Below are 16847 nucleotides of genomic sequence, written 5' to 3'. Positions count from 1 at the left end.
TTGAGAGAGAGAAAGAAAGAGGAAGCACACAAGCAGGAGAGAGAAAGAATCCCAAGCAGGTTCCATGCTATCAGCACAGAGCTCTATGCACATCTTGATCTCATGAACCATGAGATCATGACCTGAGCAGAAATCAAGAGTTGGACTCTAACCTACTGAGCCACCCAGGTGCCCCTGCACTATTATTTTATTAACCACTATTAAGTGGTTATTCTAGGTCAGGAGTCACTAACTTTTTCTGTAGAAACAAGTGCTGGTCTAGATTTGACTCCCAGACTGCAGTTTGCCAGTACAGATCCCAACTCTCTGTAGTTTCTTAGAGTTAACAGTAATACTTAACACAAGTGTAAGAAACTTGCAACCATATAGACCCATTACCACCAACTTCCTGTTGTTTATGCCATAAATGTTTTATGTATTATATCTGTGTGTGCTATAAACCCCATATTGCAAAGTTAAAATTTTGCTTTAATATAAATGAAGTATTTTGTGTTTAGCATAAGTGAAATATGTATTTTATGGTTTTGGTGGGGGGAAGTAGTGGGTTTTTTATCTATGCGTTTAGTTTTTCTGATGTTCTCCTTCCTTTTTATAGATATACATTTCCAATATAGATATATAAGATATTATAGATAGATATTTATAGATATATATAGATAGATATATACATACCCAAATGTATTCATTTCCCCTGAAGCCTATGGAACTTCCTTTAGAAGTTCTTATAGTCAAACTCTGCCAGTCATGAATTCTCTCTGTATTTTTTTTTTACAAAAAAATGTCTTATTGTCACTATCATTTTTTTCTTATCATGAATTTTTTTTCAGTTTTAATTTAATTCCAGTTCGTAACATACAGTGTTATATTAGTTTCAGGTATACAATATAATAATTAGCATTTTCATACATCACCCTGTGCTCATCACAAATGCACTCCTTAATCCCCATCATCTGTTTTTCATCTATCCAACCCACCTGCCCTCTGTACCCTCATTTGTACTCTATAGCTAAGAGTCTGTTTGTTCATTGCCTCTCCCCCCCCTTTGCTCATTTTTTTTGTTTCTTAAATTCCACATATGAGTGAAAATCATATTTTTCCACTGGATATAGAATTCTGGGTTGACAAGATTTTCTTTTATTTGTTTGCATTCAGCACTATGAAGATGACATGGCCATTTTCGTATTTCCTGATGAGAAGTCCACATTTATCTTGTATCATTGTTTCCCCATATGTAAATATATCATTTTTCTCTAGCTCCTTTCAAGAGTCTCTCTTATTTTTGGCTTTGGTAGTTTAAGTATGATGTGCCTAGATGAATTTCTTCACATTTATTCAGCTTGAGATTTGCTGAGATTCTTTGTAGTAAGTTTCTATTTCACTAAATTTGGAAAATTTTCCACTTTATTTCTTTTGATTTTTTTCTATTTTATCTTCTTTTCCTCTTCCTTTTTCAAAAATTTCAAAGTAATTATATATTAACATTTGATATCATCCCTTAGGTCTCTGGGGCTTTTATTCATTCCTATTTTAATCTTTTCCTTTTTACTTTTTTCAATAGAGTAATATGACTCTATCTTCACTCACATTTTAAGTCCATTCAGTGAAATTTTATTTATGGTATTGAATTTTTAAGTTTTATTTCAGGTGTTTAATTATCAGTTCTATAACTTCCATTTTTATAGATGCTGTCCTGAGATTTCCTGTTTGTTTATTCACCATAAGTGTATTTTTTATATATATATGAAATTTATTGACAAATTGGTTTCCATACAACACCCAGTGCTCATCCCAAAAGGTGCCCTCCTCAATACCCATCACCCACACCTCCCCCCCCCCCCCCACCCCCCATCAACCCTCAGTTTGTTCTCAGTTTTTAACAGTCTCTTATGCTTTGGCTCTCTCCCACTCTAACCTCTTTTTTTTTTTTTCCTTCCCCTCCCCCATGGGTTCCTGTTAAGTTCTCAGGATCCACATAAGAGTGAAACCATATGGTATCTGTCTTTCTCTGTATGGCTTATTTCACTTAGCATCACACTCTCCAGTTCCATCCACGTTGCTACAAAAGGCCATATTTCATTTTTTCTCATTGCCACATAGTATTCCATTGTGTATATATACCACAATTTCTTTATCCATTCATCAGTTGATGGACATTTAGGCTCTTTCCATAATTTGGCTATTGTTGAGAGTGCTGCTATGAACATTGGGGTACAAGTGCCCCTATGCATCAGTACTCCTGTATCCCTTGGATAAATTCCTAGCAGTGCTATTGCTGGGTCATAGGGTAGGTCTATTTTTAATTTTCTGAGGAACCTCCACACTGCTTTCCAGAGCGGCTGCACCAATTTGCATTCCCACCAACAGTGCAAGAGGGTTCCCGTTTCTCCACATCCTCTCCAGCATCTATAGTCTCCTGATTTGTTCATTTTGGCCACTCTGACTGGCGTGAGGTGATACCTGAGTGTGGTTTTGAATTTGTATTTCCCTGATAAGGAGCGACGCTGAACATCTTTTCATGTGCCTGTTGGCCATCTGGATGTCTTCTTTAGAGAAGTGTCTATTCATGTTTTCTGCCCATTTCTTCACTGGGTTATTTGTTTTTCGGGTGTGGAGTTTGGTGAGCTCTTTATAGATTTTAGATACTAGCCCTTTGTCCGATATGTCATTTGCAAATATCTTTTCCCATTCCGTTGGTTGCCTTTTAGTTTTGTTGGTTGTTTCCTTTGCTGTGCAGAAGCTTTTATCTTCATACGGTCCCAGTAATTCACTTTTGCTTTAGTTCCCTTGCCTTTGGGGATGTGTCGAGTAAGAGATTGCTACGGCTGAGGTCAGAGAGGTCTTTTCCTGCTTTCTCCTCTAAGGTTCTGATGGTTTCCTGTCTCACATTTAGGTCCTTTATCCATTTTGAGTTTATTTTTGTAAATGGTGTGAGAAAGTGGTCTAGTTTCAACCTTCTGCATGTTGCTGTCCAGTTCTCCCAGCACCATTTGTTAAAGAGGCTGTCTTTTTTCCATTGGATGTTCTTTCCTGCTTTGTCAAAGATGAGTTGGCCGTACGTTTGTGGGTCTAGTTCTGGGGTTTCTATTCTATTCCATTGGTCTGTGTGTCTGTTTTTGTGCCAATACCATGCTGTCTTGATGATGACAGCTTTGTAGTAGAGGCTAAAGTCTGGGATTGTGATGCCTCCTGCTTTGGTCTTCTTCTTCAAAATTCCTTTGGCTATTCGGGGCCTTTTGTGGTTCCATATGAATTTTAGGATTGCTTGTTCTAATTTCGAGAAGAATGCTGGTGCAATTTTGATTGGGATTGCATTGAATGTGTAGATAGCTTTGGGTAGTATTGACATTTTGACAATATTTATTTTTCCAATCCATGAGCAGGGAATGTCTTTCCATTTCTTTAAGTCTTCTTCAATTACCTTCATAAGCTTTCTATAGTTTTCAGCATACAGATCCTTTACATCTTTGGTTAGATTTATTCCTAGGTATTTTATGCTTCTTGGTGCAATTGTGAATGGGATCATTTTCTTTATTTGTCTTTCTGTTGCTTCATTGTTAGTGTATAAGAATGCAACTGATTTCTGGACATTGATTTTGTATCCTGCAACTTTGCTGAATTCATGTATCAGTTCTAGCAGACTTTTGGTGGAGTCTATCGGATTTTCCATGTATAATATCATGTCATCTGCAAAAAGCGAAAGCTTGACTTCATCTTTGCCAATTTTGATGCCTTTGATTTCCTTTTGTTGTCTGATTGCTGATGCTAGAACTTCCAGCACTATGTTAAACAACAGCGGTGAGAGTGGGCATCCTGTCGTGTTCCTGATCTCAGGGAAAAAGCTCTCAGTTTTTCCCCATTGAGGATGATGTTAGCTGTGGGCTTTTCATAAATGGCTTTTATGATCTTTAAGTATGTTCCTTCTATCCCGACTTTCTCAAGGGTTTTTATTAAGAAAGGGTGCTGGATTTTGTCAAAGGCCTTTTCTGCATCGATTGACAGGATCATATGGTTCTTCTCTTTTTTTTTTGTTAATGTGATGTATCACGTTGATTGATTTGCGAATGTTGAACCAGCCCTGCATCCCAGGAATGAATCCCACTTGATCATGGTGAATAATTCTTTTTATATGCTGTTGAATTCGATTTGCTAGTATCTTATTGAGAATTTTTGCATCCATATTCATCAGGGATATTGGCCTGTAGTTCTCTTTTTTTACTGGGTCTCTGTCTGGTTTAGGAATCAAAGTAATACTGGCTTCATAGAATGAGTCTGGAAGTTTTCCTTCCCTTTCTATTTCTTGGAATAGCTTGAGAAGGATAGGTATTATCTCTGCTTTAAACGTCTGGTAGAACTCCCCTGGGAAGCCATCTGGTCCTGGACTCTTATTTGTTGGGAGATTTTTGATAACCGATTCAATTTCTTCGCTGGTTATGGGTCTGTTCAAGCTTTCTATTTCCTCCTGATTGAGTTTGGAAGAGTGTGGGTGTTCAGGAATGTGTCCATTTCTTCCAGGTTGTCCAATTTGTTGGCATATAATTTTTCATAGTATTCCCTGATAATTGTTTGTATCTCTGAGGGATTGGTTGTAATAATTCCATTTTCATTCATGATTTTATCTATTGGGTCATCTCCCTTTTCTTTTTGAGAAGCCTGGCTAGAGGTTTGTCAATTTTGTTTATTTTTTCAAAAAACCAACTCTTGGTTTCGTTGATCTGCTCTACAGTTTTTTAGATTCTATATTGTTTATTTTCTGCTCTGATCTTTATTATTTCTCTTCTTCTGCTGGGTTTAGGCTGCCTTTGCTGTTCTGCTTCTATTTCCTTTAGGTGTGCTGTTAGATTTTGTATTTGGGATTTTTCTTGTTTCTGGAGATAGGCCTGGATTGCAATGTATTTTCCTCTCAGGACTGCCTTCGCTGCGTCCCAAAGCGTTTGGATTGTTGTATTTTCATTTTCGTTTGTTTCCATATATTTTTGATTTCTTCTCTAATTGCCTGGTTGACCCACTCATTCGTTAGTAGGGTGTTCTTTACCTCCATGCTTTTGGAGGTTTTCCAGACTTTTTCCTGTGGTTGATTTCAAGCTTCATAGCATTGTGGTCTGAAAGTATGCATGGTATAATTTCAATTCTTGTAAACTTATGAAGGGCTGTTTTGTGACCCAGTATATGATCTATCTTGGAGAATGTTCCATGTGCACTCGAGAAGAAAGTATATTCTGTTGCTTTGGGATGCAGAGTTCTAAATATATCTGTCAAGTCCATCTGATCCAATGTCTCATTCAGGGCCCTTGTTTCTTTATTGACCGTGTGTCTAGATGATCTATCCATTTCTGTAAGTGGTGGTGTTAAAGTCCCCTGCAATTACCACATTCTTATCAATAAGGTTGCTTATGTTTATGAGTAATTGTTTTATATATTTGGGGGCTCCGGTATTCGGCGCATAGACATTATAATTGTTAGCTCTTCCTGATGGATAGACCCTGTAACTATTATATATGTCCTTCTTCATCTCTTGTTACAGCCTTTAATTTAAAGTCTAGTTTGTCTGATATAAGTATGGCTACTCCAGCTTTCTTTTGGCTTCCAGTAGCATGATAAATAGTTCTCCATCCCCTCACTCTGAATCTAAAGGTGTCCTCAGGTCTAAAATGAGTCTCTTGTAGACAGCAAATAGATGGGTCTTGTTTTTTTATCCATTCTGATACCCTATGTCTTTGGTTGGCGCATTTAATCCATTTACATTCAGTGTTATTATAGAAAGATACGGGTTTAGAGTCATTGTGATGTCTGTATGTTTTATGCTTGTAGTGATGTCTCTGGTACTTTGTCTCACAGGGTCCCCCTTAGGATCTCTTGTAGGGCTGGTTTAGTGGTGACAAATTCCTTCAGTTTTTGTTTGTTTGGGAAGACCTTTATCTCTCCTTCTATTCTAAATGACAGACTTGCTGGATAAAGGATTCTCGGCTGCATATTTTTGCTGTCTAGTACCCTGAAAATCTCGTGCCAATTCTTTCTGGCCTGCCAAGTTTCAAAAGAGAGATCAGTCATGAGTCTTATAGGTCTCCCTTTATATGTGAGGGCACGTTTACCCCTTGCTGCTTTCAGAATTTTCTCTTATCCTTGTATTTTGCCAGTTTCACTATGATATGTCGTGCAGAAGATCGATTCAAGTTACGTCTGAAGGGAGTTCTCTGTGCCTCTTGGATTTCAATGCCTTTTTCCTTCCCCAGTTCAGGGAAGTTCTCAGCTATAATTTCTTCAAGTACCCCTTCAGCACCTTTCCCTCTCTCTTCCTCCTCTGGGATACCAATTATGCGTATATTATTTCTTTTTAGTGTATCACTTAGTTCTCTAATTTTCCCCTCATACTCCTGATTTTTTTATCTCTCTTTTTCTCAGCTTCCTCTTTTTCCATAACTTTATCTTCTAGTTCACCTATTCTCTCCTCTGCCTCTTCCATCCGAGCCGTGGTGGTTTGCATTTTGTTTTGCATTTCCTTTAAAGCGTTTTTCAGCTCCTCGTGACTGTTCCTTAGTCCCTTGATCTCTGTAGCAAGAGATTCTCTGCTGTCCTGTATACTGTTTTCCAGCCCAGCGATTAATTTTATGACTATTATTCTAAATTCACTTTCTGTTATATTATTTAAATCCTTTTTGATCAGCTCATTAGCTGTTGTTATTCCTGGAGATTCTTCTGAGGGGAATTCTTCCGCTTGGTCATTTTGGATAGTCCCTGGTGTGGTGAGGACCTGCAGGGCACTTCCCCTGTGCTGTGGTGTATAACTGGAGTTGGTGGGCGGGGCCGCAGTCAGTCCTGATGTCTGCCCCCAGCCCACCGCTGGGGCCACAGTCAGACTGGTGTGTGCCTTCTCTTCCCCTCTCCTAGGGGCGGATTCACTGTGGGGTGGCGTGGCCCGTCTGGGCTACTTGCACACTGCCAGGCTTGTGATGCTGGGGATCTGGCGTATTAGCTGGGGTGGGTAGGCAAGGTGCATGGCGGCAGGGGGGGCAGGCTTAGCTCGCTTCTCCTTAGGTGATCCACTTCAGAGGGGCCCTGTGGCAGCCGGAGGGAGTCAGATCCGCTGCCGGAGGTTTGGCTCCGCAGAAGCACAGAGTTGGGTGTTTGCGCGGAGCGAGCAATTTCCCTGGCCGGAACCGGTTCCCTTTGGGATTTTGGCTGGGGGATGAGCGGGGAGATGGCGCTGGCGAGCGCCTTTGTTCCCCGCCAAACTGAGCTCTGTCGTCCGGGGGCTCCGCAGCTCACCCTCCCTTGGTCCTCCAGCCTTCCCGCTTTCGGAGCAGAGCTGTTAACTTATGACCTCCCAGACGCTAAGTCGCGCTTGCTGTCGGAACACAGTCCGTCAGGCCCCTCCGCTTTTACAAGCCGGACTCGGGGGCTCTGCTTGGCTGGCGAGCCACCCTCCGCCCCGGCTCCCTCCCGCCAGTCCGTGGAGCGTGCACCGCCTCGCCGCCCTTCCTACCCTCTTCCGTGGGCCTCTCGTCTGCACTTGGGTCCGGTGACTCCGTTCTGCTAATCCTCTGGCGGTTTTCTGGGTTATTTAGGCAGGTGTAGGTGGAATCTAAGTGATCAGCAGGACGCGCGGTGAGCCCAGCGTCCTCCTACGCGCCATCTTCCTGTCGAGTCACCATAAGTGTATTTTATTTACATTACTGAGCATATTTTAAATAGCTACTTTAAAATCCTTATGGGATAATTCTATCTGGGTAATCTTGAGTGTGATTGTGTTAATTGCCTTTTCTTGTTAATATGGGAAAATTTTCCTGTTCAGTAATTTTGAATTATATCTTGGACATCTTAATGATTTGTTGTAGAAATTCCAAATTCTGTTATATTTCTTTAAAGAGTGCTCTTTGTTTCATTTTGGTTTTTAATTTGGCAAATTGTTTACTTGACTGCTTTTAAACTCCAGATATTCTCTCTTCTGTGGTAAATGGCTGCTGAAATATCTGTCCAGTTCTTTTAGGCTTTGCTGGGTTGCTCAGTTCTACCACATCATTACATACTTCAAATGCCAGCAAGAGAATTAGGCAGAGGTTATACTCAGAACTTCAGGCTCCTCCTCTCTGACTTTCTCTTCCATACAGCTGACTTCCCTACAGCTAGGTCATTCCATATTCTACCCTCTGGGTCTCCATGCCAGTAAGACTGCAGGTTTTTATCCCCCTTTTTTCTTAACTACCCTACATATCTTACCTTCTTTGTGAAAGCCATATTTAAAAAAAAAAAAATCAGACAGTGAAATTCCTTTCTTCTACATGTAGACCTTTCCACTCTAAATTTTGCCTATTTTGGGTCTTTCTCCAATGGTTTTTAAAATATTTTGTCTTGGGTTTATAGTTATACCTGTATAAGTTGGTTTGATAGGAGCTATTGGCCAGTATTGGAAGTGGAAACTCTTAACGGTTCTTCTTTAAGTAGTTTTCTCTGGAGGAACTCAGAATAATTGAGAAAGATTTATTTCTTAATCTTTACAAAGACAAGTAATTCTTCCTCCCTTTTCAGATAATGATGCACATAGTTTTTATAATCCTACAATGAAATAACATTCATATGCTTCCTTGCTTATTCTCATAAAAAGTCTTTGAGGATGATCTGTACATTTACTGAAAATGAAAAGGCATTGAATGATTTCTTGTTGAAATCAGTAAAATGCGTTCCGTATAGTAGATGAACATGGCATTGGAGTCAGACATTGGAAGTCAAATAGTGGTTCTGCCATTTAACTAACTGTTTTTGGCTTTATACAAATTATTTAACATCTCTGAGCCTCAGTTTTCCTGTCTTTAAAATGAGATACTTTCTATAATATATCAAATGATGTTCATTATGTACGTGGCATAGGCTCTCAATATATAGCAACCACATACTTGTTCTTCTGGTCATCATTATTGTAGTTGCTGGATTGAAGTAATGGAGCAAGAAGTTCTACTACAAAGAATATATTTTCAATAGTGTCTGAAAAGCCTTAAAGGGAATTTTTATTTTGTACCAGCTTATGCTTTCCTTTCCTGTCTGTAATAAAAATAAGTAGAATCCATAGATTATTTCATAACGTTGCCAAACAGCTTTTATGCACCAATGACATCATTAAAAGTATATATTAAGCTTGATATTGTATACAAACATACTTCACAAAGCAAATTGGGCAGACATTATTCAAGGTTCTGAACTTCTGCTCTATGTGTCAGTTGGTATACCAAGCACAAAGGGAACCCTTACATTGATTCTGTCTCTTCATTTTGGAGCCTTAATGTAGGCAGCGTATAATTTTCATGACTGAAATAGGGCCTTAGTCAGATGTGAGTCTGTGATTTTACATATCTTCCTTTCCTTAACCAGAGAACCATACACAACTAAATATAGCATTAATGGCTATCACTTGGAAAGCTTTATGTTGCTAGGAGTTTTTAATATCTTTACTTCAGATTTAATGTCATATTTTTCTTAGCTTTTAGTTTTAATATAAAATGGTGATTGTGATCCACCGTATAGTTGCCAACCTTCCCAAGGTCAATAATGTAGAGCAGGCAAATTGCAAATAGACAAGGGCAGTATTTTCTACATCATTAACAGTCATCATGTCTGGTACATCGTACATGCTCCCCAAATTTTTAAATGGAAGGATCAAAGAAGACATGGAATTCTATTTAGTTTTACATACTATTTTAGAATATACCTCCACTTCTGAGACTCAGTTTAATGGTACCATAGATGGCATGGTATAAAAATAGGGGAAAATAAAGGATATTAGCTCAATTTAGACATTTCTGGTCGTCTAGGTTCTGAGACTCCTATGCCTCTCCAGGTCTTAAGGGCATAAGTATACTTACTAATATCACAAGATTTTTATTTTTGGAGGAAAAATCATTTTATGTCAATATTAAAGGCACAAAATCTAATTTGAAGTAATTCTGGATATTTGTCACTGTATATTAGTGGGGATTAAGTATAAGAATATAGATAGATATAAGGAATTCCTACAATTCAACAACAAAAAACAACTTGATGAAAACATGAGCAAAAAGACTTGAATAGACATTGCTTCAAAAAAGATATGCAATGGCCAATAAACATATGAAAAGATGTTCAATATCACTAGTCATTAGAGAACTGAAAATCAAAACCGCAATGAGATACCACTTGTCACCCATTAAGGTAACTACTATTAAAAAAACACACACACACATTTGCATAGAGATAACTAGTGTTGACAAAGATGGAGAAAAAATCAGAGCCCGTGTGCATTGCTGGTGAGAATGTAAAGTGGTGGGGTTGCTATGGAAAACAGTTAGGTGGTTCCTCAAAAAGTTCAACATAGTATACCATAGTATCCTTCAATTTCACTTTAGATATATATCCCAAAGAATTGAAAGCAGAGACTCAGACACTTTTATACCAATGTTTATAGGAACAGTATTCATAATAGCCAAAAGGTAGAAAAACCAACTATCCATTGCTGGATGAATAGATAGATATACAAATATGGTATACATATAAAATGAAATATTATTGAACTTTATTAATGAAGGAATTTTTTTTAAGTTTTTCTTTAAAGTCCAGTTAAACATACAGAGTAAATAATAGTTTCAAGTGTACAATATAGTGATTCAGCATTTACATATATCACCAGATGCTCTCACAAGTGCACTCCTTAATCCCATTGGCTATATAACCCATCTGTCCACTTACTACCCTTTTAGTAACCAGTTTGTTCTCTATACTTATGAGTTCCTTGGTTTTCCTCTCTCTCTTTTTCCTTTTGCCTTGTTTGTTTTGTTTCTTAGATTCCACATATGAATGAAATCATATGGTATTTGTCTTTCTCTGGCTGACTCATTTTGCTTAGCATAATACACTCTAGTTTCATCCATGTCATTGCAAATGGCAAGATTTCATTCTTTTATTTTTTTGGCTGAGTAATATTCCATTGTGTTATACACGCATGTGTGTGTAGATGTATACCACATCTTCTTTATCCATTCATCAGTCTATGGACACTTGAGCTGATTTCATAATTTGCTGTTGTAGATAATGCTGCAATAAATATCAAAGTGCATGTTCCCTTTGATTTAGTGTTTTGTACTCTTTGGGTAAATACCTAGTAGTGTGATTGCTGGATCAAGGTAGTTCTATTTTTAACTTTTTGAGAAACTCCATACGTTTTCTAGAGTGGCTGCACCAGTTTGCTTTCCCACCAACAGTGCAAGAGGGTTCCCCTTTCTCCACATCCTTGCCAACACCTGTTGTTTCATGTGTTGTTGATTTTATCCATTCTAACAAGAGTGAGGTGATATCTCATTGTAATTTTGACTTGCATTTACTGATGGTGAGTGATGTTGAGCATCTATTCATGTGTCTGCTGGCCATCTGTATGTCTTCCTTGGAAAAATGTCTATTCATGTCTTCTGCCCATTTTTTAACTGGATTATTTGGTTTTGGAGTTTGAGTTTATAAGTTCTTCATATATTTTGGATATTAACCCTTTATCACATATGCCATTTGCAAATATCTTCTCCTATTCTATAGGATGCCTTTAGTTTTTGTTGATGTTTCCCTTGCTGTGCAGAAGCTTTTATTTTGATGAGGTTCCAATAGTTTATTTTGCTTTTATTTCCCTTGCCTCCGAATACAGCTCTAGAAAGATGTAACTATGGCTGATGTCAAGAAGTACTGCCTGTGTTCTTTCTAGGAGTTTGATGGTTTCCTGTCCCACATTTAGGTCTTTCATCCATTTTGGATTTATTTTATATATGGTGTAAGAAAGTGGTTCAGTTTTATTCTTTTGCATGTTGCTGTCCAGTTTTCCCGATGCCATTTGTTGAAGATTCTTTTTCCCATTGGATGTTCTATCCTGCTTTGTTGAAGATCAGCTGCCCTTATAGTTGTGGTCTATTTCTGGGTTTTCTATTCTGTTCCATTGATCTATTGCCTCTTTCTCTGTCAGTACCGTGCTGTCTTAATGACTACAGCTTTGTAATGTAGCTTGAAGTGCAGAATTGTGATGCGTCAGCTTTGCTTTTCTTTTCAAGATTGCTTTGGCTATTGGGGTCTTTTGTGGTTCCATATACATTTTAGGATTATTTGTTCTAGCTCTGTGAAAAATGCTGCGAAGGAATTGCATTATATGTGTAGATTGCTTTGGGTAGCATAGACATTTTAACAGTATTGTTCTTCTGATTAATGAACATGGAATGTCTTTCCATTTCTTTGTGTCATCTTCAATTTTGCATCAATATTTTATAGTTTTCAGAGTACAGGTCTTTCACCTCTTTGGTATATTTATTCTAGGTATCTTATATCTTGGTGCAATTGTAAATGGATTGATTCCTTAATTTCTCTTTCTGCTGCCTCATTATTGGTGGGTAAAAATGCAACAGATTTCTGTACTTTGATTTTGTATCCTGCAACTTCACTGAATTCATTTGTCAGTTCTAGCAGTTTTGGTGAAGTCTCTTGGTTTTCTATGTATAGCATTATATCATCCCAAGTAGTGAAAGTTTTACTTCTTTCTTGCCATTTGATGCCTTTTATTCATTTTGGTGTCTGACTGTTGTGGCTAGGACTTCCAGTACAATGTTGAATAGAATTGGTCATAGTGGACATCCCTGTCTTATTCCTGACCATAGGAAAAGCTCCCAGTTTCTCCCCATTTAAGATGGTATTAGCTGTGGGTTTTTCATATTATCACCTTTATTATGTTGAGGTAGGTTCCCTCTAAACCTACTTTGTTGAGGTTTTTTATGATGAATGAATGTTTTACTTTGTCAAAACCTTTTTTTTTTGCATCATTTGAAATGATTATCTGATTCTTAACTTTCTGTAATTAATGTGATGTATCACATTGATTTGTTGGCAAGTATTGAACTACCCTTGCAACCCAGGAATAAATCCCACTTGATTGTGGTGAATGATTTTTTTTAATGTATTGTTGAATTTGATTTGCTAGTATTATTTGAGGATTTTTGAATCTATGTTGATAAGAGATATTGGCCTATAATTCTCCTTTTTTTTTTTAGTGTTTTTATCTAGTTTTGATATCAGGATGATGCTGGCCTCATAGAATAAATTTGGAAGTTTTCCTTCCTTATCTGTTTTTTTGGAATAGTTTGAGAAAAATAGATGTTAACTCTTCTTTAAATGTTTGGTAGAATTCGCCTGTGAAGCCATCTAGTCCTGAACTTCTGTTTGTTAGGAATGTTTTGATTACTGATTCAATTTCTTTGTTGGTTATTTGTCTGTTCAAGTTTCTATTTCTTCCTGTTTCAGTTTTGATAGTTTACATGTTTCTAGGAATTCTTCCATTTCTTTTATGTTGTCCAATTTGCTGGCGTATAGTTTTTCATAATATTCTCTTGTAAATTTTATATTTCTGTGGTGTTGGTTGTTATTTTTCCTCTCTCATTTGTGACTTTACTTATTTGGGTCCTTTCTCTTTTCTTCTTGGTAAGTCTGGCTAAAGGTTTATCAGTTTTATTGATTTTTTTCAAAGAAGATCTGGTTTCATTGATCTGTTCTATTGTGGGTTTTTGTTTGTTTGTTTGTTTCTATATCATTTATTCTTGCTCTAATCTTTATTATTTCCTTCCTTCTGCTGGCCTTAGGTTTTGTTTGTAGTTCTTTTTCTAGCTCCTTTAGATGTAAGGTTAGGTTTTATTTGAGATGTTTCTTGAGTTGGCCTGTATTGTTATATAATCCCTCTTAGGACCACTTCTGCTGCATCCCAAGGGTTTTGAACCATTCTGTTCTCAATTTTATTTGTTTCCATGGACTTATTTTCTTTTTTGTGTTGACCCAAAAAGCCATGAATGTGTTAACCCATTCATTGTTTGGTATCATATTATTTAACCTCCATGTATTTGTGTTCTTTCCAGATGTTTTCTTCTGGTTGACTTCTAGTTTCATAGTGTGTGGTGCATGGTATGACTTCATTCTTCTTGTATTTGTTGAGGACTGTTTTGTGACCTAAAATGTGATCTATTGGAGAATTTTCCATGTGCACTTGAAAAGAATGTGTATTCTGCTGTTTGGGGATGGAATATTCTGAATATATCTGTTAATTCCATCTGGTCCAACATGTCATTTAGAGCCATTGTTTCCTTGTTGATTTTCTGTTTAGATCATCTGTCCATTGATGTAAATGGTGTGTTAAAGTCCCCTATTATTACTGTATTATTATCAATTAGTTCCTTTATGTTTGTTATTGTTTTAACTATGTGGGTGCTTCACGTTAGGTACATAAATATTTACAATTGTTATATCTTCTTGTTGGATTGTCCCCTTTGTGATTATATAGGGTCCTTTTTTGTCTCTTGTTACAGTCTTTTTTTTTTTAAGTCTAGTTTATTGGGATTCCTGGGTGGCTTAGTCGGTTAAAGGTCCAACTTCAGCTCAGGTCATGATCTCATGGTTTATGGGTTTGAGCCCCACATTGGGCTCTGTGCTAACAGCTCAGAGTCTGGAGTCTGCTTTGAATTCTGTGTCTCCCTCTCTCTCTGCCCCTCCTCTCTCTCTCTCTCTCTTACTCTCTCAAAATTAAATAAACATTTTTCAAAAAGTAAAGTCAAGTTTATACAATATAAGTATTGTTACTCTGGCTTTCTTTGACATCCATTTCATGATAAATACTTCTCCGTTCCTATATGTAGGCAGCATATAGATGGGCCTTTTTTTTTTTTTTTTTTTACCCATTCGACATTCTGTGTCTTTTGATTGCAGTGTTTAGCCCATTTACAAAGTCATTATTGATAGATATGTATTTATTGCCATTTTATTATTTTTCCTGTGGTTGTTTCCCAAGATTTTCTCTGATCCTTTCTCACCTCTTTCCTGGTTTTCTGATTTTCTTAGTGATATATTTGTATTTATTTCTTTTATTCTTTGCATGTTTATTAGTGGTTTTTAATATATGGTTACCATTAGATTTGTCAATAACCTCCTCTGCATATTGCAGTCTATATTTAAAGTTGATGGTCATTTAACTTTGAACCCATTCTTTTCTCCTCTCCTGCACCATGTTTTAGGTATGTTATTATATTTTGTATCCTTTACTGATTTACTGATTTGTGTTTTTCCTGCCTTTAGGTTGTCACTTTTTGTCTTTCCTTTCCACTCAAAGAATCTCTTCAAATATTTCTTAAAGAGCTATGTTAGTGGTCATGAATTCCTTCTGCTTTTGTTGGTCTAGGAAACTCTTTATCTCTCCTTTCATGCTGAATGATAGCCTTGATGGATAGAGTGTTCTTGGCATCAGATTTTTCCCATTCAGCACTTTGAATATATCATGCCACTCCCTTCTGGCTTGCCAAGTTTCTGTTGTGAAACCTCCTGCTAGCCTTATGGATTTTCCCTTTTAAGTTAAGGACTCTTTTTATCTTGCTGCTTTTAAGATATTTTCTTTATTACTAAATTTTGCAAATTTAATTACAATATGTCTGGTGTGGGTCTACATCTGTTGATTTTGATGGAAATTCTCTGTGCCTCCTAGATTGGGATGTCTATTTTCTTCCCCAGATTAGGGAAGTTTTCAGATATTATTTCTTCAAGTAAATTTTTTGCCCCTTTTTTTCTCTCTTCTTCTCCTGGGACTCCTATAAGACAAATGTTACTATGTTTGATGGAGCCACTGAGTTCCCTAAGCCTATTCTCATTTTGCATAATTCTTCTTTCTCTCTTTTGTTAAGCTTTATTGCTTTCCATTATTTTGTCTTCTAGGTCATTAATTCATTCCTCTGCTTCTTCCAACTTGATGTTCATTACATCAGGTGTGTTTCTAATCTTATTTATTGCACTCTTCACCTCTGACTGATTCTTTTTTAACTCTTTTATCTCTGTGATAAGGGTCTCACTGATGCCCTCCATTCTTATCTCAACTTTGGCGAGTATCCTTATCATGGTTTAAATTCTCCATCAGGCATGTTACTCATATATGTTTTGCTTAGATCTCTGGCCACGAACTTTATCTTGTTCTTTCATTTGGGATAAATTCTCGTCTGTCTCTCATTTGTCTAAGTCTCTGCTTGCTTCTGTGTGTTAGAAAAGCCAGTTATGTCTCCTGGTTCCTGAAGTAATGACCTTATGAAGAAATAAGTTAGTATCCAGACCTGACACTTCAGGGAGTGTCTCCAGTGTGTGCTGCATATGCCCTGCTGTTTTGTTCCAGCTGCTCTACCCTTCAGGCTGTTCATTGGCAGAGGCTCCTCTTGCCTGCTGTGGGCAATTATTGGTCCTTGGCCTGAATGTGGTGAGATGTAACTAGGTGTTTCTCTAGTCTGCTTGTGAAATGAGACCTGTCACCACCTCCACCAGAATTGAGGCCCTGCAAAACTCGCTAGTAGGCAGATGTGGTGTGGTCAGGGATTGTGTTGGTCTTCTTCTTGCAGAGGAGCCTGCCACTGGGACTGAGGCAGGCATGACCGAGAAAGGCAGTTTCCACCAGAGTGCAGGGTGGTGGGGCTTAGTGTGCTTTTTCCTGCAGGTGGCTCTGTGTTTATGCTGAGGGATGGGGGAAGAAAAATGGTGTTGGCAGCAACTTTGTTCCAGAGAAGTGGAGAGGCATCTCCTTGAAAGCTGCCTCTCAGAGACCTACTCCAAGAAGAGTGAATCATCTCCCCACTGTGCCTGAGAGTTCTTCATATTACTGTTTCCACACTATGCCCCTAGGTTGTCTGCCTGCCTTCTGTCCAAGAGCAGTGCAGTGTTTTTCAGGCTCTATCTCTGCCAAGCCTGTTAACCTTTAAATTCTAGGCTTTAAGCCCCAGTGGGTGCAAAAACTCACAAAATTCAGCCCTTCTGATTTCCTAAGCCAATAGTATGGGAAACATTCTCAT

The 16847-nt window shown here is 37.8% G+C and overlaps 1 protein-coding gene across 1 annotated transcript in view; it reads left to right on the top strand.

Annotated features, from left to right (window-relative positions):
- Window positions 1-16847, top strand: part of COL24A1 (collagen type XXIV alpha 1 chain) — a 385490-nt gene that overhangs the window by 231168 nt on the left and 137475 nt on the right.

The sequence above is a fragment of the Lynx canadensis genome, chromosome C1 (genome assembly GCF_007474595.2).
Source record: "Lynx canadensis isolate LIC74 chromosome C1, mLynCan4.pri.v2, whole genome shotgun sequence".
NCBI lineage: Eukaryota > Metazoa > Chordata > Mammalia > Carnivora > Felidae > Lynx > Lynx canadensis.
Note: the sequence above shows the minus strand (reverse complement) of the source record. Positions and strands in the feature narration are given on the sequence as shown.